This window comes from Lissotriton helveticus, chromosome 8 (assembly GCF_964261635.1).
Source record: "Lissotriton helveticus chromosome 8, aLisHel1.1, whole genome shotgun sequence".
Classification (NCBI taxonomy): Eukaryota; Metazoa; Chordata; class Amphibia; order Caudata; family Salamandridae; genus Lissotriton; species Lissotriton helveticus.
Window position 1 is genome coordinate 1,541,925,469 of NC_136069.1, and position 22,500 is coordinate 1,541,947,968.

Here is a 22,500-nt window from a genome sequence, read left to right on the forward strand (position 1 = left end):
GTCCCGGCCATCTGGTCGCCCCTCTCGCCTCGGCCATCTGGTCGCCCTGGAAGTCATGATGAGGTGCCATTCGCCTCCCAGATCCCAGGGAGGGCTCCAGGAGGTCGGGTACTTTCGCGCCTTGGGTCCCCTCTGTCACCTCGTGTGCACAGATTGCAAGAAAGTCAGGTAATTTCCCTCCGGATTACTAGGGACAGGGTACGCCCGGACACCCCTCCAAGGCTGGTGGTTCTCTGCTAGGGGGACCAGATGGGCTATGCCTGGGTAACACCTCCCTAGGCCACCCGGGCTTCCTTCCTCCAGGCCAACGGCTTGTCAAATTCCCCAGGACGGGCTCCATGGCTCTTGGGCAGTCGTCCCCCGGGCGTCCGCGGCTCCATCCCTGCCGACGGCATGCAAAAGTGCCCAGGACGGGCTCCATACGTCCCGGGCAGTCCTCCCCCGGGCGTCCGGGGCACCCATCTCCAGGAGGCCAACAGCATGGCAAAGTACCCGGGACGGGCTCCATGGGTCCCGGGCAGTCCTCCCCCAGGCATCCGGGGCTTCCATCTCCAGGCCAACGGCAGGTCAAAGTGCCCAGGACGGGCTCCACGGGTCCCTGGCAGTCCTCCCCCCCCCGGGCGTCCGGGGCTCCCTTCCCCAGGCCAACGGCATGTCAAAGTGCCCAGGATGGGCTCCACGGGCCCCGGGCGTCCGGGGCTCCCTTCCTTAGGCCAACGGCATGCCAGAGTGCCCAGGACGGGCTCCACGAGTCCCGGGCGTCCGGGGCTCCCTTCCCCGGGACACCGGCTTGTCAGAGTGCCCATGACGGGCTCCACGGGTCCCGGGTATCTGGGACTCCCTTCCCCGGGCCAACGGCATGCCGGAGTTCCCAGGACAGGCTCCACGGGTCCCGGGCGTCCGGGGCTCCCTTCCCCGGTCCGACGGCTTGTCAGAGTGCCCAGGACGGGCTCCACGGTTCCCGGGCGTCCGGGGTTCCCTTCCCCGGGTCAGCGGTATGTCAGAGTGCCCAGGACGAGTTCCACGGGTCCTGGGCAGTCCTCCCCCGGGCATCCGGGGCTCCCTTCCCCGGGCCGTCGGCAGGTCAGAGTGCCCAGGACGGGCTCCATGGGTCCCGGGCAGTCCTCCCCCCGGGCGTCCGGGGCTCCCTTCCCCGGGCCGACGGCAGGTCAGAGTGCCCAGGACGGGCTCCACGGGTCCCGGGCAGTCCTCCCCCCCGGGGGTCCGGCGCTCCCTTCTCCAGGCCGATGGCAGGTCAGAGTGACCAGGACGGGCTTCACGGGTCCCGGGCAGTCCTCTCCCGGGCGTACGTGGTTGTCCGACTGATTCGGGCAGATGTGCTTTTACGAACCTGATCGGAATCGGCCCAAATAATAATAATAATAATAATAATCCACATTTGTAAGGCGCACAATCACCCGTAAGGGTCTCTAGGCGCTAGGGGCCGTTGGGAAGATTAAGCAAGCTATTGCGCAGAGTCACATGGTGCTGGGCTAATCTGCCGCCGGTGCCGGGGATCGAACCGTGATCCCCAGATTCCGGAGTCAGCCGCCCTAGCCGCGGCGCCAGCTATTTCCCAGAGTCACGTGGTGCTGGGCTAATCTGCGGCCGGTGCCGGGGATCGAACCCTGATCTCTGGGATGCTCGAGGGTTACTACGCGCTCTACAAAAACCTTAAATAAAAAAATCTCCAGATTCCGGAGTCAGCCGCCCTAGCCGCGGCACCAGCTATTTCCCAGAGTCACCAGGTGCTGGGCTAATCTGCCGCCGGTGCCGGGGATCGAACCGTGATCCCCAGATGGGGATATCCCAAAAATCTGGCATGGATACGGCCCGCCAGGACAGGTTTGGGCACCCCTGTCTTAGGCCATAAGTGGCTATAGCAAGAAAAAAACTCACTGCACTTTTCCAAAAAGACAACCATATAAGCCCATGTGAGGGAAATGATCTGATTTTCTCCCTCAAGAAAAAAGAAGATTAAACACAAGTTTGTCAGAAGTGGGATTTGAACCCACGCCTCCAGAAGAGACTGCAACCTGAACACAGCGCCTTAGACCACTCGGCCATCCTGACTTGCATTTGCAGCACCTTCCACAAGCCAGACAGCCATGCAAGTTTGGTACCGAAAAGGCATGCCCTCAATTTATTTATCCCATTATAAGCATTTCCAACAGATCTTTGAACAATCCATACAGAGCAGTACCTATGAAGAACTCTTTAGACCTTTAAAGCGTACAAAGAGAAAGTGCTATTCACCAGCCACTTGAACGGCCCAAAGCTGCTTTGAAATTGAGTCAACAGCCACATCTTGGCTGACTAAAGCAAATTCAACAAGGGAGCTCAATGTCACAACATAGGGTGGAATACGCAAATCTAAGCAGCCCCTGATCACAGCCCTGAGGACATTGCTGTAAGTGTGCTGGAGTACAGCTGTCTACCAGGTGCTTGGCATTCTTCCAAATTTGCATGGCCTGTCTGGCCAGGGAATACAAGAGCATGACTCTTCTAGATGAGCTCTTACATGGGTCCTAAGCTCATTTGGTAAGGATTGCACTTTATCAGGAAGACTTTGTACAACAGAAATATAAGAGAAACTCAAGCTCTCTTGACTAGACGAGGACGGAATAACGTCCCAGGTGAAGAAGAACAGATGCAACTTCCATCAGATGTTATCCTGATGAAGAAGATTATATCTCCAAAAGTCATGTCAGAAGTGGGATTCGAACCCACGCCTCCAGAGGAGACTGCGGCCTAAACACAGCGCCTTAGACCACTCGGCCATCCTGACAGTGAAGAGTCCTAACAAATGTATAAAAGTCACTCAGAAATTTCTGCGTCCATGCAAGCTTGAAATAATTTCAACCTTCAAACACAAGGTGCAACTTTTTGCACAGGACAATAAACACAGAAGATCACATATGAAAGCATTTCATTTCACAGGTGTACTGTTTTTATGCTTTTAGAATAACTTATACCTCTCACCAGCTATTTAGGGTTCTGTATCCTACTCACAAAATTACCTTGCCTGCGACCTTTCTCTCTATACACAAACAACTACTGCTCAGGAAGTAGGAAGGCTGAAGGTGGGGCAGTTTATGCAAATTTATGCTGTCAATGTGCCTTGCACATTCATGCAGAATTTCTAGATCCTTGCTGGAAACAAGAGAGCAGGCCTTGTTTCAGATCAACTGTCCCTAGCAAGCAACGTCTGAGCACATCCATTCTTTTTCTCTCTAGCCCCTGGCTTGGGACTCACCCTCACTGGCTGAGGAGTGAAGTTCTGCATACCAACGTTGCATAGAAGGTATGTTTGTGATTGGTTTGAGATGGGTGGGAGGTCAAGAGCAGGGAAAGGCAAGTCACTTTCACTTCTAGTCTCCTCTTCTATGCCTACCTGCCGTTCACTCACTCTGTCTTTGTTTCATTCTCTCCTTCCTCAACACCCCATCTCACTCACTCGCTCTATCATTTGTGCTCTTTCCCCTTGCTCTTCATTTCATAGTGGGAACATCTCTTGAATGGATCATTAGAAAATTAGGTTACATAAAATTAAAAATCTACTTATTGGAAACCAAAAATATCACAAGACTGAATGTAAGCCATTTCTTCAATAAAAGGGATTTTTTAGGCACCCCCCAAAAAACACATAAAACACCACTAGTGCTAGAAGAATATTATAAGAGCTTGAAGACAGAATTAGGCAAATTCATTTGCAGTTGAAACTGAAGTTTGGTACTTATTCAGATATTATATGCACTGCCAATGTTTAGCTGAGATTCTGAAGGAACGCAGAGACAAAATGGACTTAAAGTTTTGTCAGAAGGGGGATTCAAACCCACGCCTCCAGGAGAGACTGCGGCCTTAACGCAGCGCCTTAGACCACTCGGCCATCCTGACCACACGTTGCTTGTCCATCTACATAGTGAGAAAGATAGTGTGAACAAAAAAAACACACATCTTAGGCCATAAGTGGCTATAGCAAGAAAAAAACTCACTGCACTTTTCCAAAAAGACAACCATATAAGCCCATGTGAGGGAAATGATCTGATTTTCTCCCTCAAGAAAAAAGAAGATTAAACACAAGTTTGTCAGAAGTGGGATTTGAACCCACGCCTCCAGAAGAGACTGCAACCTGAACGCAGCGCCTTAGACCACTCGGCCATCCTGACTTGCATTTGCAGCACCTTCCACAAGCCAGACAGCCATGCAAGTTTGGTACCGAAAAGGCATGCCCTCAATTTATTTATCCCATTATAAGCATTTCCAACAGATCTTTGAACAATCCATACAGAGCAGTACCTATGAAGAACTCTTTAGACCTTTAAAGCGTACAAAGAGAAAGTGCTATTCACCAGCCACTTGAACGGCCCAAAGCTGCTTTGAAATTGAGTCAACAGCCACATCTTGGCTGACTAAAGCAAATTCAACAAGGGAGCTCAATGTCACAACATAGGGTGGAATACGCAAATCTAAGCAGCCCCTGATCACAGCCCTGAGGACATTGCAGTAAGTGTGCTGGAGTACAGCTGTCTACCAGGTGCTTGGCATTCTTCCAAATGTGCATGGCCTGTCTGGCCAGGGAATACAAGAGCATGACTCTTCTAGATGAGCTCTTACATGGGTCCTAAGCTCATTTGGTAAGGATTGCACTTTATCAGCAAGACTTTGTACAACAGAAATATATGAGAAACCCAAGCTCTCTTGACTAGACGAGGACGGAATAACGTCCCAGGTGAAGACGAACAGATGCAACTTCCATCAGATGTTATCCTGATGAAGAAGATTATATCTCCAAAAGTCATGTCAGAAGTGGGATTCGAACCCACGCCTCCAGAGAAGACTGCGGCCTAAACACAGCGCCTTAGACCACTCGGCCATCCTGACAGTGGAGAGTCCTAAGAAATGTATAAAAGTCACTCAGAAATTTCTGCGTCCATGCAAGCTTGAAATAATTTCAACCTTCAAACACAAGGTGCAACTTTTTGCACAGGACAATAAACACAGAAGATCACGTATGAAAGCATTTCATTTCACAGGTGTACTGTTGTTATGCTTTTAGAATAACTTATACCTCTCACCAGCTATTTAGGGTTCTGTATCCTACTCACAAAATTACCTTGCCTGCGACCTTTCTCTCTATACACAAACAACTACTGCTCAGGAAGTAGGAAGGCAGAAGGTGGGGCAGTTTATGCAAATTTATGCTGTCAATGTGCCTTGCACATTCATGCAGAATTTCTAGATCCTTGCTGGAAACAAGAGAGCAGGCCTTGTTTCAGATCAACTGTCCCTAGCAAGGAACGTCTGAGCACATCCATTCTTTTGCTCTCTAGCCCCTGGCTTGGGACTCACCCTCCCTGGCTGAGGAGTGAAGTTCTGCATACCAACGTTGCATAGAAGGTATGTTTGTGATTGGTTTGAGATGGGTGGGAGGTCAAGAACAGGGAAAAGCAAGTCACTTATACTTCTAGTCTCCTCTTCTATGCCTACCTGCCGTTCACTCACTCTGTCTTTGTTTCATTCTCTCCTTCCTCAACACCCCATCTCACTCACTCGCTCTATCATTTGTGCTCTTTCCCCTTGCTCTTCATTTCATAGTGGAAACATCTCTTGAATGGATCATTAGAAAATGAGGTTACATAAAATTAAAAATCTACTTATTGGAAACCAAAAATATCACAAGACTGAATGTAAGCCATTTCTTCAATAAAAGGGATTTTTTAGGCACCCCCCAAAAAACACATAAAACACCACTAGTGCTAGAAGAATATTATAAGAGCTTGAAGACAGAATTGGGCAAATTCATTTGCAGTTGAAACTGAAGTTTGGTACTTATTCAGATATTATATGCACTGCCAATTTTTAGCTGAGATTCTGAAGGAACGCAGAGACAAAATGGACTTAAAGTTTTGTCTGAAGTGGGATTCGAACCCACGCCTCCAGGAGAGACTGCGGCTTTAACGCAGCGCCTTAGAGCACTCGGCCATCCTGACCACATGTTGCTTGTCCATCTACATAGTGAGAAAGATAGTGTGAACAAAAAAAACACACATCTTAGGCCATAAGTGGCTATAGCAAGAAAAAAACTCACTGCACTTTTCCAAAAAGACAACCATATAAGCCCATGTGAGGGAAATGATCTGATTTTCTCCCTCAAGAAAAAAGAAGATTAAACACAGGTTTGTCAGAAGTGGGATTTGAACCCACGCCTCCAGAAGAGACTGCGACCTGAACGCAGTGCCTTAGACCACTCGGCCATCCTGACTTGCAGTTGCAGCACCTTCCACAAGCCAGACAGCCATGCAAGTTTGGTACCGAAAAGGCATGCCCTCAATTTATTTATCCCATTATAAGCATTTCCAACAGATCTTTGAACAATCCATACAGAGCAGTACCTATGAAGAACTCTTTAGACCTTTAAAGCGTACAAAGAGAAAGTGCTATTCACCAGCCACTTGAACGGCCCAAAGCTGCTTTGAAATTGAGTCAACAGCCACATCTTGGCTGACTAAAGCAAATTCAACAAGGGAGCTCAATGTCACAACATAGGGTGGAATACGCAAATCTAAGCAGCCCCTGATCACAGCCCTGAGGACATTGCTGTAAGTGTGCTGGAGTACAGCTGTCTACCAGGTGCTTGGCATTCTTCCAAATTTGCATGGCCTGTCTGGCCAGGGAATACAAGAGCATGACTCTTCTAGATGAGCTCTTACATGGGTCCTAAGCTCATTTGGTAAGGATTGCACTTTATCAGCAAGACTTTGTACAACAGAAATATATGAGAAACCCAAGCTCTCCTGACTAGACGAGGACGGAATAACATCCCAGGTGAAGACGAACAGATGCAACTTCCATCAGATGTTATCCTGTTGAAGAAGATTATATCTCCAAAAGTCATTTCAGAAGTGGGATTCGAGCCCACGCCTCCAGAGGAGACTGCAGCCTAGACACAGCGCCTTAGACCACTCGCCCATCATGACAGTGTAGAGTCCTAAGAAATGTATAAAAGTCACTCAGAAATTTCTGCGTCCATGCAAGCTTGAAATAATTTCAACCTTCAAACACAAGGTGCAACTTTTTGCACAGGACAATAAACACAGAAGATCACATATGAAAGCATTTCATTTCACAGGTGTACTGTTTTTATGCTTTTAGAATAACTTATACCTCTCACCAGCTATTTAGGGTTCTGTATCCTACTCACAAAATTATCTTGCCTGCGACCTCTCTCTTTATACACAAACAACTACTGCTCAGGAAGTAGAAAGGCAGAAGGTGGGGCAGTTTATGCAAATTTATGCTGTCAATGTGCCTTGCACATTCATGCAGAATTTCTAGATCCTTGCTGGAAACAAGAGAGCAGGCCTTGTTTCAGATCAACTGTCCCTAGCAAGGAAAGTCTGAGCACATCCATTCTTTTGCTCTCTAGCCCCTGGCTTGGGACTCACCCTCACTGGCTGAGGAGTGAAGTTCTGCATACCAACGTTGCATAGAAGGTATGTTTGTGATTGGTTTGAGATGGGTGGGAGGTCAAGAGCAGGGAAAAGCAAGTCACTTTCACTTCTAGTCTCCTCTTCTATGCCTACCTGCCGTTCACTCACTCTGTCTTTGTTTCATTCTCTCCTTCCTCAACACCCCATCTCACTCACTCGCTCTATCATTTGTGCTCTTTCCCCTTGCTCTTCATTTCATAGTGGAAACATCTCTTGAATGGGTCATTAGAAAATGAGGTTACATAAAATTAAAAATCTACTTATTGGAAACCAAAAATATCACAAGACTGAATGTAAGCCATTTCTTCAATAAAAGGGATTTTTTAGGCACCCCCCAAAAAACACATAAAACACCACTAGTGCTAGAAGAATATTATAAGAGCTTGAAGACAGAATTGGGCAAATTCATTTGCAGTTGAAACTGAAGTTTGGTACTTATTCAGATATTATATGCACTGCCAATTTTTAGCTGAGATTCTGAAGGAACGCAGAGACAAAATGGACTTAAAGTTTTGTCAGAAGTGGGATTCGAACCCACGCCTCCAGGAGAGACTGCGGCCTTAACGCAGCGCCTTAGACCACTCGGCCATCCTGACCACATGTTGCTTGTCCATCTACATAGTGATAAAGATAGTGTGAACAAAAAAAACACACATCTTAGGCCATAAGTGGCTATAGCAAGAAAAAAACTCACTGCACTTTTCCAAAAAGACAACCATATAAGCCCATGTGAGGGAAATGATCTGATTTTCTCCCTCAAGAAAAAAGAAGATTAAACACAGGTTTGTCAGAAGTGGGATTTGAACCCACGCCTCCAGAAGAGACTGCGACCTGAACGCAGCGCCTTAGACCACTCGGCCATCCTGACATGCATTTGCAGCACCTTCCACAAGCCAGACAGCCATGCAAGTTTGGTACCGAACAGGCATGCCCTCAATTTATTTATCCCATTATAAGCATTTCCAACAGATCTTTGAACAATCCATACAGAGCAGTACCTATGCAGAACTCTTTAGACCTTTAAAGCGTACAAAGAGAAAGTGCTATTCACCAGCCACTTGAACGGCCCAAAGCTGCTTTGAAATTGAGTCAACAGCCACATCTTGGCTGACTAAAGCAAATTCAACAAGGAATCTCAATGTCACAACATAGGGTGGAATTCGCACATCTAAGCAGCCCCTGATCACTGCCCTGAGGAAATTGCTGTAAGTGTGCTGGAGTCCAGCTGTCTACCAGGTGCTTGGCATTCTTCCAAATTTGTATGGCCTGTCTGGCCAGGGAATACAAGAGAATGACTCTTCTAGATGAGCTCTTACATGGGTCATAAGCTCATTTGGTAAGGATTGCACTTTATCAGCAAGACTTTGTACAACAGAAATAAATGAGAAACCCAAGCTCTCTTGACTAGACGAGGACAGAATAACGTCCCAGGTGAAGACGAACAGAAGCAACTTCCATCAGATGTTATCCTGATGAAGAAGATTATATCTCCAAAAGTCATTTCAGAAGTGGGATTCAAACCCACGCCTCCAGAGGAGACTGCAGCCTAAAGACAGCACCTTAGACCACTCGGCCATCCTGACAGTGAAGAGTCCTAAGAAATGTATAAAAGTCACTCAGAAATTTCTGTGTCCATGCAAGCTTGAAATAATTTCAACCTTCAAACACAAGGTGCAACTTTTTGCACAGGACAATAAACACAGAAGATCACATATGAAAGCATTTCATTTCACAGGTGTACTGTTTTTATGCTTTTAGAATAACTTATACCTCTCACCAGCTATTTAGGGTTCTGTATCCTACTCACAAAATTACCTTGCCTGCGACCTCTCTCTTTATACACAAACAACTACTGCTCAGGAAGTAGGAAGGCAGAAGGTGGGGCAGTTTATGCAAATTTATGCTGTCAATGTGCCTTGCAGATTCATTGCGAATTTCTAGATCCTTGCTGGAAACAAGAGAGCAGGCCTTGTTTCAGATCAACTGTCCCTAGCAAGGAACGTCTGAGCACATCCATTCTTTTGCTCTCTAGCCCCTGGCTTGGGACTCACCCTCACTGGCTGAGGAGTGAAGTTCTGCATACCAACGTTACATAGAAGGTATGTTTGTGATTGGTTTGAGATGGGTGGGAGGTCAAGAGCAGGGAAAAGCAAGTCACCTTCACTTCTAGTCTCCTCTTCTATGCCTACCTGCCGTTCAGTCACTCTGTCTTTGTTTCATTTTCTCCTTCCTCAACACCCCATCTCACTCACTGGCTCTATCATTTGTGCTCTTTCCCCTTGCTCTTCATTTCATAGTGGAAACATCTCTTGAATGGATCATTAGAAAATGAGGTTACATAAAATTAAAAATCTACTTATTGGAAACCAAAAATATCACAAGACTGAATGTAAGCTATTTCTTCAATAAAAGGGATTTTTTAGGCACCCCCCAAAAAACACATAAAACACCACTAGTGCTAGAAGAATATTATACGAGCTTGAAGACAGAATTGGGCAAATTCATTTGCAGTTGAAACTGAAGTTTGGTACTTATTCAGATATTATATGCACTGCCAATTTTTAGCTGAGATTCTGAAGGAACGCAGAGACAAAATGGACTTAAAGTTTTGTCAGAAGTGGTATTCGAACCCACGCCTCCAGGAGAGACTGCGGTCTTAAGGTAGCGCCTTAGACCACTCGGCCGTCCTGACCACATGTTGCTTGTTCATCTACATAGTGAGAAAGATAGTGTGAACAAAAAAAACACACATCTTAGGCCATGAGTGGCTATAGCAAGAAAAAAACTCACTGCACTTTTCCAAAAAGACAACCATATAAGCCCATGTGAGGGAAATGATCTGATTTTCTCCCTCAAGAAAAAAGAAGATTAAACACAGGTTTGTCAGAAGTGGGATTTGAACCCACGCCTCCAGAAGAGACTGCGACCTGAATGCAGCGCCTTAGACCACTCGGCCATCCTGACTTGCATTTGCAGCACCTTCCACAAGCCAGACAGCCATGCAAGTGGGGTACCGAAAAGGCATGCCCTCAATTTATTTATCCCATTATAAGCATTTCCAACAGATCTTTGAACAATCCATACAGAGCAGTACCTATGAAGAACTCTTTAGACCTTTAATGAGTACAAAGAGAAAGTGCTATTCACCAGCCACTTGAACGGCCCAAAGCTGCTTTGAAATTGAGTCAATAGCCACATCTTGGCTAACTAAAGCAAATTCAACAAGGGATCTCAATGTCACAACATAGGGTTGAATTCGCAAATCTAAGCAGCCCCTGATCACTGCCCTGAGGAAATTGCTGTAAGTGTGCTGGAGTCCAGCTGTCTACCAGGTGCTTGGCATTCTTCCAAATTTGTATGGCCTGTCTGGCCAGGGAATACAAGAGAATGACTCTTCTAGATGAGCTCTTACATGGGTCATAAGCTCATTTGGTAAGGATTGCACTTTATCAGCAAGACTTTGTACAACAGAAATATATGAGAAACCCAAGCTCTCTTGACTAGACGAGGACGGAATAACGTCCCAGGTGAAGAAGAACAGATGCAACTTCCATCAGATGTTATCCTGATGAAGAAGATTATATCTCCAAAAGTCATGTCAGAAGTGGGATTCGAACCCACGCCTCCAGAGGAGACTGCGGCCTAAACACAGCGCCTTAGACCACTCGGCCATCCTGACAGTGAAGAGTCCTTAGAAATGTATAAAAGTCACTCAGAAATTTCTGCGTCCATGCAAGCTTGAAATAATTTCAACCTTCAAACACAAGGTGCAACTTTTTGCACAGGACAATAAACACAGAAGATCACATATGAAAGCATTTCATTTCACAGGTGTACTGTTTTTATGCTTTTAGAATAACTTATACCTCTCACCAGCTATTTAGGGTTCTGTATCCTACTCACAAAATTACCTTGCCTGCGACCTTTCTCTCTATACACAAACAACTACTGCTCAGGAAGTAGGAAGGCAGAAGGTGGGGCAGTTTATGCAAATTTATGCTGTCAATGTGCCTTGCACATTCATGCAGAATTTCTAGATCCTTGCTGGAGACAAGAGAGCAGGCCTTGTTTCAGATCAACTGTCCCTAGCAAGGAACGTCTGAGCACATCCATTCTTTTGCTCTCTAGCCCCTGGCTTGGGACTCACCCTCACTGGCTGAGGAGTGAAGTTCTGCATACCAACGTTGCATAGAAGGTATGTTTGTGATTGGTTTGAGATGGGTGGGAGGTCAAGAGCAGGGAAAAGCAAGTCACTTTCACTTCTAGTCTCCTCTTCTATGCCTACCGGCCGTTCACTCACTCTGTCTTTGTTTCATTCTCTCCTTCCTCAACACCCCATCTCACTCACTCGCTCTATCATTTGTGCTCTTTCCCCTTGCTCTTCATTTCATAGTGGAAACATCTCTTGAATGGATCATTAGAAAATGAGGTTACATAAAATTAAAAATCTACTTATTGGAAACCAAAAATATCACAAGACTGAATGTAAGCCATTTCTTCAATAAAAGGGATTTTTTAGGTACCCCCCAAAAAACACATAAAACACCACTAGTGCTAGAAGAATATTATAAGAGCTTGAAGACAGAATTGGGCAAATTCATTTGCATTTGAAACTGAAGTTTGGTACTTATTCAGATATTATATGCACTGCCAATTTTTAGCTGAGATTCTGCAGGAACGCAGAGACAAAATGGACTTAAAGTTTTGTCAGAAGTGGGATTCGAACCCACGCCTCCAGGAGAGACTGCGGCCTTAACGCAGTGCCTTAGACCACTCGGCCATCCTGACCACATGCTGCTTGTCCATCTACATAGTGAGAAAGATAGTGTGAACAAAAAAAACACACATCTTAGGCCATAAGTGGCTCTAGCAAGAAAAAAACTCACTGCACTTTTCCAAAAAGACAACCATATAAGCCCATGTGAGGGAAATGATCTGATTTTCTCCCTCAAGAAAAAAGAAGATTAAACACAGGTTTGTCAGAAGTGGGATTTGAACCCACGCCTCCAGAAGAGACTGCGACCTGAACGCAGCGCCTTAGACCACTTGGCCATCCTGACTTGCATTTGCAGCACCTTCCACAAGCCAGACAGCCATGCAAGTGGGGTACCGAAAAGGCATGCCCTCAATTTATTTATCCCATTATAAGCATTTCCAACAGATCTTTGAACAATCCATACAGAGCAGTACCTATGAAGAACTCTTTAGACCTTTAAAGCGTACAAAGAGAAAGTGCTATTCACCAGCCACTTGAACGGCCCAAAGCTGCTTTGACATTGAGTCAACAGCCACATCTTGGCTGACTAAAGCAAATTCAACAAGGGAGCTCAATGTCACAACATAGGGTGGAATACGCAAATCTAAGCAGCCCCTGATCACAGCCCTGAGGACATTGCTGTAAGTGTGCTGGAGTACAGCTGTCTACCAGGTGCTTGGCATTCTTCCAAATTTGCATGGCCTGTCTGGCCAGGGAATACAAGAGCATGACTCTTCTAGATGAGCTCTTACATGGGTCCTAAGCTCATTTGGTAAGGATTGCACTTTATTAGCAAGACTTTGTACAACAGAAATATATGAGAAACCCAAGCTCTCCTGACTAGACGAGGACGGAATAACGTCCCAGGTGAAGACGAACAGATGCAACTTCCATCAGATGTTATCCTGTTGAAGAAGATTATATCTCCAAAAGTCATTTCAGAAGTGGGATTCGAACCCACGCCTCCAGAGGAGACTGCAGCCTAGACACAGCGCCATAGACCACTCGGCCATCCTGACAGTGAAGAGTCCTAAGAAATGTATAAAAGTCACTCAGAAATTTCTGCGTCCAAGCAAGCTTGAAATAATTTCAACCTTCAAACACAAGGTGCAACTTTTTGCACAGGACAATAAACACAGAAGATCACATATGAAAGCATTTCATTTCACAGGTGTACTGTTTTTATGCTTTTAGAATAACTTATACCTCTCACCAGCTATTTAGGGTTCTGTATCCTACTCACAAAATTATCTTGCCTGCGACCTCTCTCTTTATACACAAACAACTACTGCTCAGGAAGTAGGAAGGCAGAAGGTGGGGCAGTTTATGCAAATTTATGCTGTCAATGTGCCTTGCAGATTCATGCAGAATTTCTAGATCCTTGTTGGAAACAAGAGAGCAGGCCTTGTTTCAGATCAACTGTCCCTAGCAAGGAACGTCTGAGCACATCCATTCTTTTGCTCTCTAGCCCCTGGCTTGGGACTCACCCTCACTGGCTGAGGAGTGAAGTTCTGCATACCAATGTTGCATAGAAGGTATGTTTGTGATTGGTTTGAGATGGGTGGGAGGTCAAGAGCAGGGAAAAGCAAGTCACCTTCACTTCTAGTCTCCTCTTCTATGCCTACCTGAGAAAGATAGTGTGAACAAAAAAAACACACATCTTAGGCCAGGGGTGCCCAAACCTGTCCTGGCGGGCCGTATCCATGCCAGATTTTTGGGATATCCCCATCTGGGGATCACGGTTCGATCCCCGGCACCGGCGGCAGATTAGCCCAGCACCAGGTGACTCTGGGAAATAGCTGGCGCCGCGGCTAGGGCGGCTGACTCCGGAATCTGGAGATTTTTTTATTTAAGGTTTTTGTAGAGCGCGTAGTAACCCTCGAGCATCCCAGAGATCAGGGTTCGATCCCCGGCACCGGCCGCAGATTAGCCCAGCACCACGTGACTCTGGGAAACAGCTGGCGCCGCGGCTAGGGAGGCTGATTCCGGAATCTGGAGATCACGGTTCGATCCCCGGCACCGGCGGCAGATTAGCCCAGCACCAGGTGACTCTGGGAAATAGCTGGCGCCGCGGCTAGGGCGGCTGACTCCGGAATCTGGAGATTTTTTTATTTAAGGTTTTTGTAGAGCGCGTAGTAACCCTCGAGCATCCCAGAGATCAGGGTTCGATCCCCGGCACCGGCCGCAGATTAGCCCAGCACCATGTGACTCTGGGCAATAGCTGGCGCCGCGGCTAGGGCGGCTGACTCCGGAATCTGGGGATCACGGTTCGATCCCCGGCACCGGCGGCAGATTAGCCCAGCACCATGTGACTCTGGGCAATAGCTTGCTTAATCTTCCCAACGGCCCCTAGCGCCTAGAGACCCTTACGGGTGATTGTGCGCCTTACAAATGTGGATTATTATTATTATTATTATTATTTGGGCCGATTCCGATCCGGTTCGTAAAAGCACATCTGCCCGAATCTGTCGGACAACCACGTACGCCCGCGAGAGGACTGCCCGGGACCCGTGGAGCCCGTCCTGGTCACTCTGACCTGCCATCGGCCTGGAGAAGGGAGCGCCGGACGCCCGGGGGGAGGACTGCCCGGGACCCGTGGAGCCCGTCCTGGGCACTCTGACCTGCCGTCGGCCCGGGGAAGGGAGCCCCGGACGCCCGGGGGGAGGACTGCCCGGGACCCATGGAGCCCGTCCTGGGCACTCTGACCTGCCGACGGCCCGGGGAAGGGAGCCCCGGACGCCCGGGGGAGGACTGCCCGGGACCCGTGGAACTCGTCCTGGGCACTCTGACATGCCGCTGACCCGGGGAAGGGAACCCCGGACGCCCGGGAACCGTGGAGCCCGTCCTGGGCACTCTGACAAGCCGTCGGACCGGGGAAGGGAGTCCCAGATACCCGGGACCCGTGGAGCCCGTCATGGGCACTCTGACAAGCCGGTGTCCCGGGGAAGGGAGCCCCGGACGCCCGGGACTCGTGGAGCCCGTCCTGGGCACTCTGGCATGCCGTTGGCCTGGGGAAGGGAGCCCCGGACGCCCGGGGCCCGTGGAGCCCATCCTGGGCAGTTTGACATGCCGTTGGCCTGGGGAAGGGAGCCCCGGACGCCCGGGGGGGGAGGACTGCCAGGGACCCGTGGAGCCCGTCCGGGGCACTTTGACCTGCCGTTGGCCTGGAGATGGAAGCCCCGGATGCCTGGGGGAGGACTGCCCGGGACCCATGGAGCCCGTCCCGGGTACTTTGCCATGCTGTTGGCCTCCTGGAGATGGGTGCCCCGGACGCCCGGGGGAGGACTGCCCGGGACGTATGGAGCCTGTCCCGGGCACTTTTCCATGCCGTCGGCAGGGATGGAGCCCCGGACGCCCGGGGGACGACTGCCCAAGAGCCATGGAGCCCGTCCTGGGCAATTTGACAAGCCGTTGGCCTGGAGGAAGGAAGCCCCGGGTGGCCTAGGGAGGTGTTACCCAGGCATAGCCCATCTGGTCCCCCTAGCAGAGAACCACCAGCCTTGGAGGGGTGTCCGGGCTTACCCTGTCCCTAGTAATCCGGAGGGAAATTACCTGACTTTCTTGCAATCTGTGCACACGAGGTGACAGAGGGGACCCAAGGCGCGAAAGTACCCGACCTCCTGGAGCCCTCGCTGGGATCCGGGAGGCGAATGGCACCTCATCAGGACTTCCAGGGCGACCAGATGGCCGAGGCGAGAGGGGCGACCAGATGGCCGGGACCAAAATGACGCCAATCTGCCAGCCCCGGAGCTGCAGGGCTCTGGGGCTGCAGGGTTCCGGGGGCTGCAGAGCTGCAGGTCTCAGGGGCTGCAGGGCTCCGGGGCTTCAGGCCTCCCCGGGCCCTGATGGACCCTCCGTCCCGGGCGCCTCCGACCCCCGGCCGGCTTGCAGGACGGAGGAGGGGTTCCCGCACCACCGGGCCCTGCCGGACGGGGCTCAAGCCCCGGGCCCAGTCCCCGGCCCCAGTCCCGGCTTTCCGAACCCTAGGCCGGGCTTGCAGGACGGAGGGGTACCAGCACCCTCGGGGCCTGGCCAGATGGAGTTCAAGCCCCTTGTCCGGTCCCACCTTCCGAAACCCTAGCCAGGCTGGGGAGAACCTCCCCGGGCCCCGGTGGAGCCCCGTCCCAAGCACCCGGACCCTCTGGTGGCCTGCGGGACAGGGGGCTCCAGCACCCTCGGGGCCTGGCCAGATGGAGCTCAAGCCCCGGGTCCGGTCCCACCTTCCGAACCCTAGCCAGGCTGGGGAGAGCCTCCCCGGGCCCCGGTGGAGCCCCGTCCCCAGCGCCCAGACCCTCTGGTGGCCTGCGGGACGGGGGGCTTGCGCACCCCGGGGCCGGCCGGCCGGAGCTCAAGCCCCGGGCCCGGTCCCACCTTCCGAACCCTAGCCAGGCTGGGGAGAGACTCCCCGGGACCCGGTGGAGCCCCGTCCCCAGTGCCTGGACCCTCTGATGGCCTGCGGGACGGGGGGCTCGCGCACCCCGGGGCTGGCCGGCCGGAGCTCAAGTCCCTGGCCCGGTCCCACCTTCCGAACCCTAGCCAGGCTGGGGAGAGCCTCCCCGGGCCCCGGTGGAGCCGCGTCCCCAGCACCCAGACCCTCTGGTGGCCTGCGGGACGGGGGGCTTGCGCACCCCGGGGCCGGCCGGGACGCATGGAGCCCGTCCTGGCCACTTGACGTCCCGTCCTGGGCATTGAACCATGCCGTTGGCCTGGAGAAGGGAGCCCCCGGACACCCGGGGGAGGACTGCCCGGTACCCGTGGAGCCCTTCCCGGGTACTTTGCAACGCCGTTGGCCTCCTGGAGATGGGTGCCCCCGATGCCCGGGGGCGGGCTGCCCGGGACCCATGGAGCCCGTCCTGGGCACTTTTACATGCCGTCGGCCTGGAGGTGGGTGCCCTGGACGCCCGGGGGAGGCCTGCCCGGGACCCGTGGAGCCCTTCCCGGGTACTTTGCCAATGCCGTTGGCCTCATGGAGATGGTTGCCCCGGACGCCCGGGGGAGGCCTGCGCGGGACCCAGGGAGCCCAGGAGCGGCTCTACGCACCGGCCCCCCGAGAGACCCGGGGAAGGGAACCCCGGACGCCCGGGAACCGTGGAACTGGTCCTGGGCACTCTGACATGCCGCTGGCCCGGGGAAGGGTGCCCCGGATGACCGGGGCCCGTGGAGCCCGTCCTGGGCACTCTGACATGCCGCTGGCCCGGGGAAGGGGAGGCCCGGACGCCCGGGACCCGTGGAGCCCGTCCTGGGCACTCTGACATGCCGTCAGCCCGGATGGAGCCCCGGACGCCCGGGGGACGAAGGCCCGGGACGCATGGAGCCCGTCCCGGGCACTCTGCCATGCCGTCAGCCCGGATGGAGCCCCGGGCGCCCGGGGGACGAAGGCCCGGGACGCATGGAGCCCGTCCCGGGCACTCTGCCATGCCGTCGGCCTGGAGCGCCCCGACACCCAGGGGAGGACCACCGTGGAAACCATGGAGCCCGACCCGGGCACTCTGCCATGCCGTCAGCCTGGATGGAGCCCCGGACGCCCGGGGGGGACGAAGGCCCGGGACGCATGGAGCCTGTCCCGGGCACTCTGCCATGCCGTCGGCCTGGATGGAGCACCGGACGCCCGGGGGACGACTGCCCAAGAGCCATGGAGCCCGTCCTGGGCAATTTGACATGCAGTTGGCCTGGAGGAAGGAAGCCCCGGGTGGCCTAGGGAGGTGTTGCCCAGGCATAGCCCATCTGGTCCCCATGGCAGAGAACCACCAACCCTGGAGGGGTGTCCGGGCATACCCTGCCCCATAGTAATCCGGAGGCAAATTACCCCCCTTTCTTGCAATCTGTGCACGCGAGGTGACAGAGGGGACCCAAGGCGTGAAAGAACCCGACCTCATGGAGCCCTCGCTGGGATCCGGGAGGCGAATGGCACCTCATTAAGACTTCCAGGGAAGTTCGGCCATCAGGTCCCCCCCCATAGGAAAGCGTTGCGGGCGACCAGATGCCCGAGGGGGATCCGGGCGACCAGATGGCCGAGGGAATCTGGGCGATCAGATGGCCGGGCATGGAGGTGAAGCCGCCTGGACTCTTCCCCACCCCGTCCCCGTCCCGGGACGAATGCCCGGGACGCATGGAGCCCGTCCTGGCCACTTGACGTCCTGTCCTGGGCATTGAACCATGCCGTTGGCCTGGAGAAGGGAGCCCCCGGACACCCGGGGGAGGACTGCCCGGTACCCGTGGAGCCCGCCCTGGGCACTTTGACATGCCGTCGTCCTGGAGGTGGGAGCCCCGGACGCCCGGGGGAGGGCTGCCCGGGACCCATGGAGCCCTTCCCGGTTACTCTGCCATCCCGTTGGCCTCCTGGAGATGGGTGCCCCGGACGCCCGGGGGAGATCTGTCCGGGGCCCATGGAGCCCGTCCTGGGCAGTGTGACATGCCGTCGGCCTGGAGGTGGGAGCCCCGGACGCCCGGGGGAAGGCTGCCCGGGACCCGTGGAGCCCTTCCCGGGTACTTTGCCATCCCGTTGGCCTCCTGGAGATGGGTGCCCCGGACGCCCGGGGGAGGTCTGTCCGGGGCCCATGGAGCCCGTCCTGGGCAGTGTGACATGCCGTCGGCCTGGAGGTGGGAGCCCCGGACGCCCGGGGGAAGGCTGCCCGGGACCCGTGGAGCCCTTCCCGGGTACTTTGCCATCCCGTTGGCCTCCTGGAGATGGGTGCCCCGGACGCCCAGGGGAGGTCTGTCCGGGACACGTGGAGCCCGTCCTGGGCATTGAGCCATGCCGTTGGCCCGGAGAATGGAGCCCCCAGACGCCCGGGGGAGGTGTTGCCCAGGCATATCTCATCTGGTCCCCCGGGCAGAGAACCACCAGCCCTGGAGAGGTGTCCGGGCGTACCCTGCCCCTAGTAATCCGGAGGGAAATTACCCCCCTTTCTTGCAATCCGTGCACGCGAGGTGACAGAGGGGACCCAAGGCGTAAAAGAACCCGACCTCATGGAGCCCTAGCTGGGATCCGGGAGCCGAATGGCACCTCATCGGGACTTCCAGGGAAGCCCGGCCATCTGGTCGCCCCATTGGAAAGCATCGCGGGCGACCAGAGGGCCGGGATCGAAAGGACTCCCAGCTCCCCATCCATCCCAAGCCTTCGCGGTAGGGTTCCTGACTGCCTGCCCACGCAAGGCAGGGCTCTTGGACCCCGGCTGGGCCTCAGGCGCAGGTTGGACCACCGGAGCTCTAGGGCCCGGACGACCTGGGGGAGGAATGCCCGGGACCCGTGGAGCCCGTCCTGGGTACTTTGACATGCCGTCGGCCTGGAGGTGGGTGCCCCGGACGCCCGGGGGAAGCTGCCCGGGACCCATGGAGCCCGTCCTGGGTACTTTGACATTCCGTCGGCCTGGAGGTGGGAGCCCCGGATGCCCGGGGGAGGTCTACCCGGGACCCATGGAGCCCTTCCCGGGTACTTTGCCAATGCCGTTGGTCTCGTGGAGATGGGTGCCCCGGACGCCCGGGGGAGGTCTACCCGGGACCCATGGAGCCCTTCCCGGGTACTTTGCCAATGCCGTTGGCCTCGTGGAGATGGGTGCCCCGGACGCCCGGGGGAGGTCTGCCCGGGACCCATGGAGCCCGTCCTGGGTACTTTGCCAATGCCGTTGGCCTCATGGAGATGGGTGCCCCGGACGCCCGAGGGAGGTCTGCCCGGGACCCATGGAGCCCGTCCTGGGTACTTTGCCAATGCCGTTGGCCTCCTGGAGATGGGTGTCCCGGACGCCCGGGGGAGGACTGTCCCGGACTCATGGAGCCCGTCCTGGACACTTTGACATGCCGTCGGCCTGGCGGTGGGAGCCCCGGACGCCCGGGGGAGGGCTGCCCGGGACCCATGGAGCCCGACCCGGGCACTCTGTCATGCCGTCAGCCTGGATGGAGCCCCGGACGCCCGGGGGACGAATGCCCGGGACGCATGGAGCCCGTCCTGGGCACTTTTCCGTGCCTTCGGCCTGGAGCCCCCACCAGACACCCAGGGGAGGACCACCGTGAAAACCATGGAGCCCGACCTGGGCACTCTGCAATACCGTCAGCCTAGATGGAGCCCCGGACGCCCAGGGGACGAATGCCCTGGACGCATGGAGCCCGTCCTGGGCACTTTTCCATGCATTTGGCCTGGAGCCCCCAGACACCCAGGGGAGGACCACCGTGAAAACCATGGAGCCCGACCTGGGCACTCTTCAATACCGTCAGCCTAGATGGAGCCCCGGACGCCCGGGGGATGAATGCCCGGGACGCATGGAGCCTGTCCTGGGCACTTTTCCATGCCGTCAGCCTGGATGGAGCCCCGGACGCCCGGGGGACGACTGCCCAGGAGCCATGGAGCCCGTCCTGGGCAATTTGACATGCAGTTGGCCTGGAGGAAGGAAGCCCCGGGTGGCCTAGGGAGGTGTTGCCCAGGCATAGCCCATCTGGTCCCCATGGCAGAGAACCACCAGCCTCGGAGGGGTGTCCGGGCGTACCCTTCTCCCTAGTAATCCGGAGGAAAATTACCCCCTTTTCTTGTAATCTGTGCACGCGAGGTGACAGAGGGGACCCAAGGCGCGAATGTACCCGACCTCCTGGAGCCCTCCCTGGGATCCGGGCGGCGAATGGCACCTCATCGGGACTTCCAGGGAAGTTCAGCCATCTGGTCGCCCCATAGGAAAGCGTTGCGGGCGACCAGATGCCCGAGGGAATCCGGGCGACCAGATGGCCGAGGGAATCTGGGCGATCAGATGGCTGGACACGGGAGTGAAGCCGCCTGGACTCTCCCGACCCTGTCCCCCGTTCCCGTCCCGGGACGAATGCCCGGGACGCATGGAGCCCGTCCTGGGCACTTTTCCATGCCATTGGCCTGGAGCGCCCCGACACCCAGGGGAGGACCACCCTGAAAACCATGGAGCCCGACCCGGGCACTCTCCCATGCCGTCAGCCTGGATGGAGCCCCGGACGCCCGGGGGACGAATGCCCGGGACGCATGGAGGCCGTCCTGGGCACTTTTCCATGCCATTGGCCTGGAGCGCCCCGACACCCAGGGGAGGACCACACTGAAAACCATGGAGCCCGACCCGGGCACTCTGCCATGCTGTCAGCCTGGATGGAGCCCCGGACGCCCGGGGGACGAAGGCCCGGGACGCATGGAGCCCGTCCCGGGCACTCTGCCATGCCGTCGGCCTGGATGGAGCCCCGGACGCCCGGGGGACGACTGCTCAAGAGCCATGGAGCCCGTCCTGGGCAATTTGACATGCAGTTGGCCTGGAGGAAGGAAGCCCCGGGTGGCCTAGGGAGGTGTTGCCCAGGCATAGCCTATCTGGTCCCCATGGCAGAGAACCACCAGCCCTGGAGGGGTGTCCGGGCGTACCCTGCCCCTAGTAATCCGGAGGGAAATTACCCCCCTTTCTTGCAATCTGTGCACGCGAGGTGACAGAGGGGACCCAAGGCGTGAAAGAACCCGACCTCATGGAGCCCTCGCTGGGATCTGGGAGGCGAATGGCACCTCATCGGGACTTCCAGGGAAGTTCGGCCATCTGGTCCCCCCCCCCATAGGAAAGCGTTGCGGGCGACCAGATGGCCGAGGAAATCTGGGCGATCAGATGGCCGGGCATGGAGGTGAAGCCGCCTGGACTCTTCCCCACCCCGTCCCCGTCCCGGGACGAATGCCCAGGACGCATGGAGCCCGTCCTGGGCACTTTTTCATGCCGTCGGCCTGGAGCGCCCCGACACCCTGGGGAGGACCACCGTGAAAACCATGGAGCTCGACCCGGGCACTCTGCCATACCGTCAGCCTGGATGTAGCCCCGGACGCCCGGGGGACGGAGGCCCGGGACGCATGGAGCCCGTCCTGGGCACGTTTCCATGCCGTCGGCCGGGATGGAGCCCCGGGCGCCCGGGGACGACTGCCCAAGAGCCATGGAGCCCATCCCGGGCACTCTGCCATGCCGTCCCGACAAATTCGTACGGACTCCTAACCTTCCGACACGGATCGGAATCGAGCCCTTTCTGACCCAGCAGTTTCAGGCGCCCGGGGGACGAATGCCCGGGACGCATGGAGCCCGTCCCGAGCACTCTGCCATGCCGTCAGCCTGGATGGAGCCCCGGACGCCCGGGGGACGGAGGCCCGGGACGCATGGAGCCCGTCCTGGGCACGTTTCCATGCCGTCGGCCGGGATGGAGCCCCGGGCGCCCGGGGACGACTGCCCAAGAGCCATGGAGCCCATCCCGGGCACTCTGCCATGCCGTCCCGACAAATTC

At 54.6% G+C, this 22,500-nt stretch overlaps 12 non-coding genes across 12 annotated transcripts; all 12 read right to left on the bottom strand.

Annotated features, from left to right (window-relative positions):
- Window positions 1-1,990: 1,990 nt before the first annotated feature.
- TRNAL-CAG (transfer RNA leucine (anticodon CAG)) lies at window positions 1,991-2,073 on the bottom strand. Its single transcript has one exon. It is a non-coding gene; the product is annotated as a tRNA-Leu (tRNA).
- A 632-nt stretch (window positions 2,074-2,705) lies between these two features.
- Window positions 2,706-2,788, bottom strand: TRNAL-UAG (transfer RNA leucine (anticodon UAG)). Its single transcript has one exon. It is a non-coding gene; the product is annotated as a tRNA-Leu (tRNA).
- A 1,298-nt stretch (window positions 2,789-4,086) lies between these two features.
- TRNAL-CAG (transfer RNA leucine (anticodon CAG)) lies at window positions 4,087-4,169 on the bottom strand. Its single transcript has one exon. It is a non-coding gene; the product is annotated as a tRNA-Leu (tRNA).
- Window positions 4,170-4,801: 632 nt separating this feature from the next.
- On the bottom strand, window positions 4,802-4,884 carry TRNAL-UAG (transfer RNA leucine (anticodon UAG)). The gene has a single exon. It is a non-coding gene; the product is annotated as a tRNA-Leu (tRNA).
- Window positions 4,885-5,910: 1,026 nt separating this feature from the next.
- Window positions 5,911-5,993, bottom strand: TRNAF-AAA (transfer RNA phenylalanine (anticodon AAA)). Its single transcript has one exon. It is a non-coding gene; the product is annotated as a tRNA-Phe (tRNA).
- A 189-nt stretch (window positions 5,994-6,182) lies between these two features.
- On the bottom strand, window positions 6,183-6,265 carry TRNAL-CAG (transfer RNA leucine (anticodon CAG)). The gene has a single exon. It is a non-coding gene; the product is annotated as a tRNA-Leu (tRNA).
- Window positions 6,266-8,006: 1,741 nt separating this feature from the next.
- TRNAL-AAG (transfer RNA leucine (anticodon AAG)) lies at window positions 8,007-8,089 on the bottom strand. The gene has a single exon. It is a non-coding gene; the product is annotated as a tRNA-Leu (tRNA).
- A 189-nt stretch (window positions 8,090-8,278) lies between these two features.
- TRNAL-CAG (transfer RNA leucine (anticodon CAG)) lies at window positions 8,279-8,361 on the bottom strand. Its single transcript has one exon. It is a non-coding gene; the product is annotated as a tRNA-Leu (tRNA).
- Window positions 8,362-10,374: 2,013 nt separating this feature from the next.
- Window positions 10,375-10,457, bottom strand: TRNAL-CAG (transfer RNA leucine (anticodon CAG)). The gene has a single exon. It is a non-coding gene; the product is annotated as a tRNA-Leu (tRNA).
- Window positions 10,458-11,089: 632 nt separating this feature from the next.
- TRNAL-UAG (transfer RNA leucine (anticodon UAG)) lies at window positions 11,090-11,172 on the bottom strand. Its single transcript has one exon. It is a non-coding gene; the product is annotated as a tRNA-Leu (tRNA).
- Window positions 11,173-12,198: 1,026 nt separating this feature from the next.
- On the bottom strand, window positions 12,199-12,281 carry TRNAL-AAG (transfer RNA leucine (anticodon AAG)). The gene has a single exon. It is a non-coding gene; the product is annotated as a tRNA-Leu (tRNA).
- Window positions 12,282-12,470: 189 nt separating this feature from the next.
- TRNAL-CAG (transfer RNA leucine (anticodon CAG)) lies at window positions 12,471-12,553 on the bottom strand. The gene has a single exon. It is a non-coding gene; the product is annotated as a tRNA-Leu (tRNA).
- Between the last annotated feature and the right edge of the window lie 9,947 nt (window positions 12,554-22,500).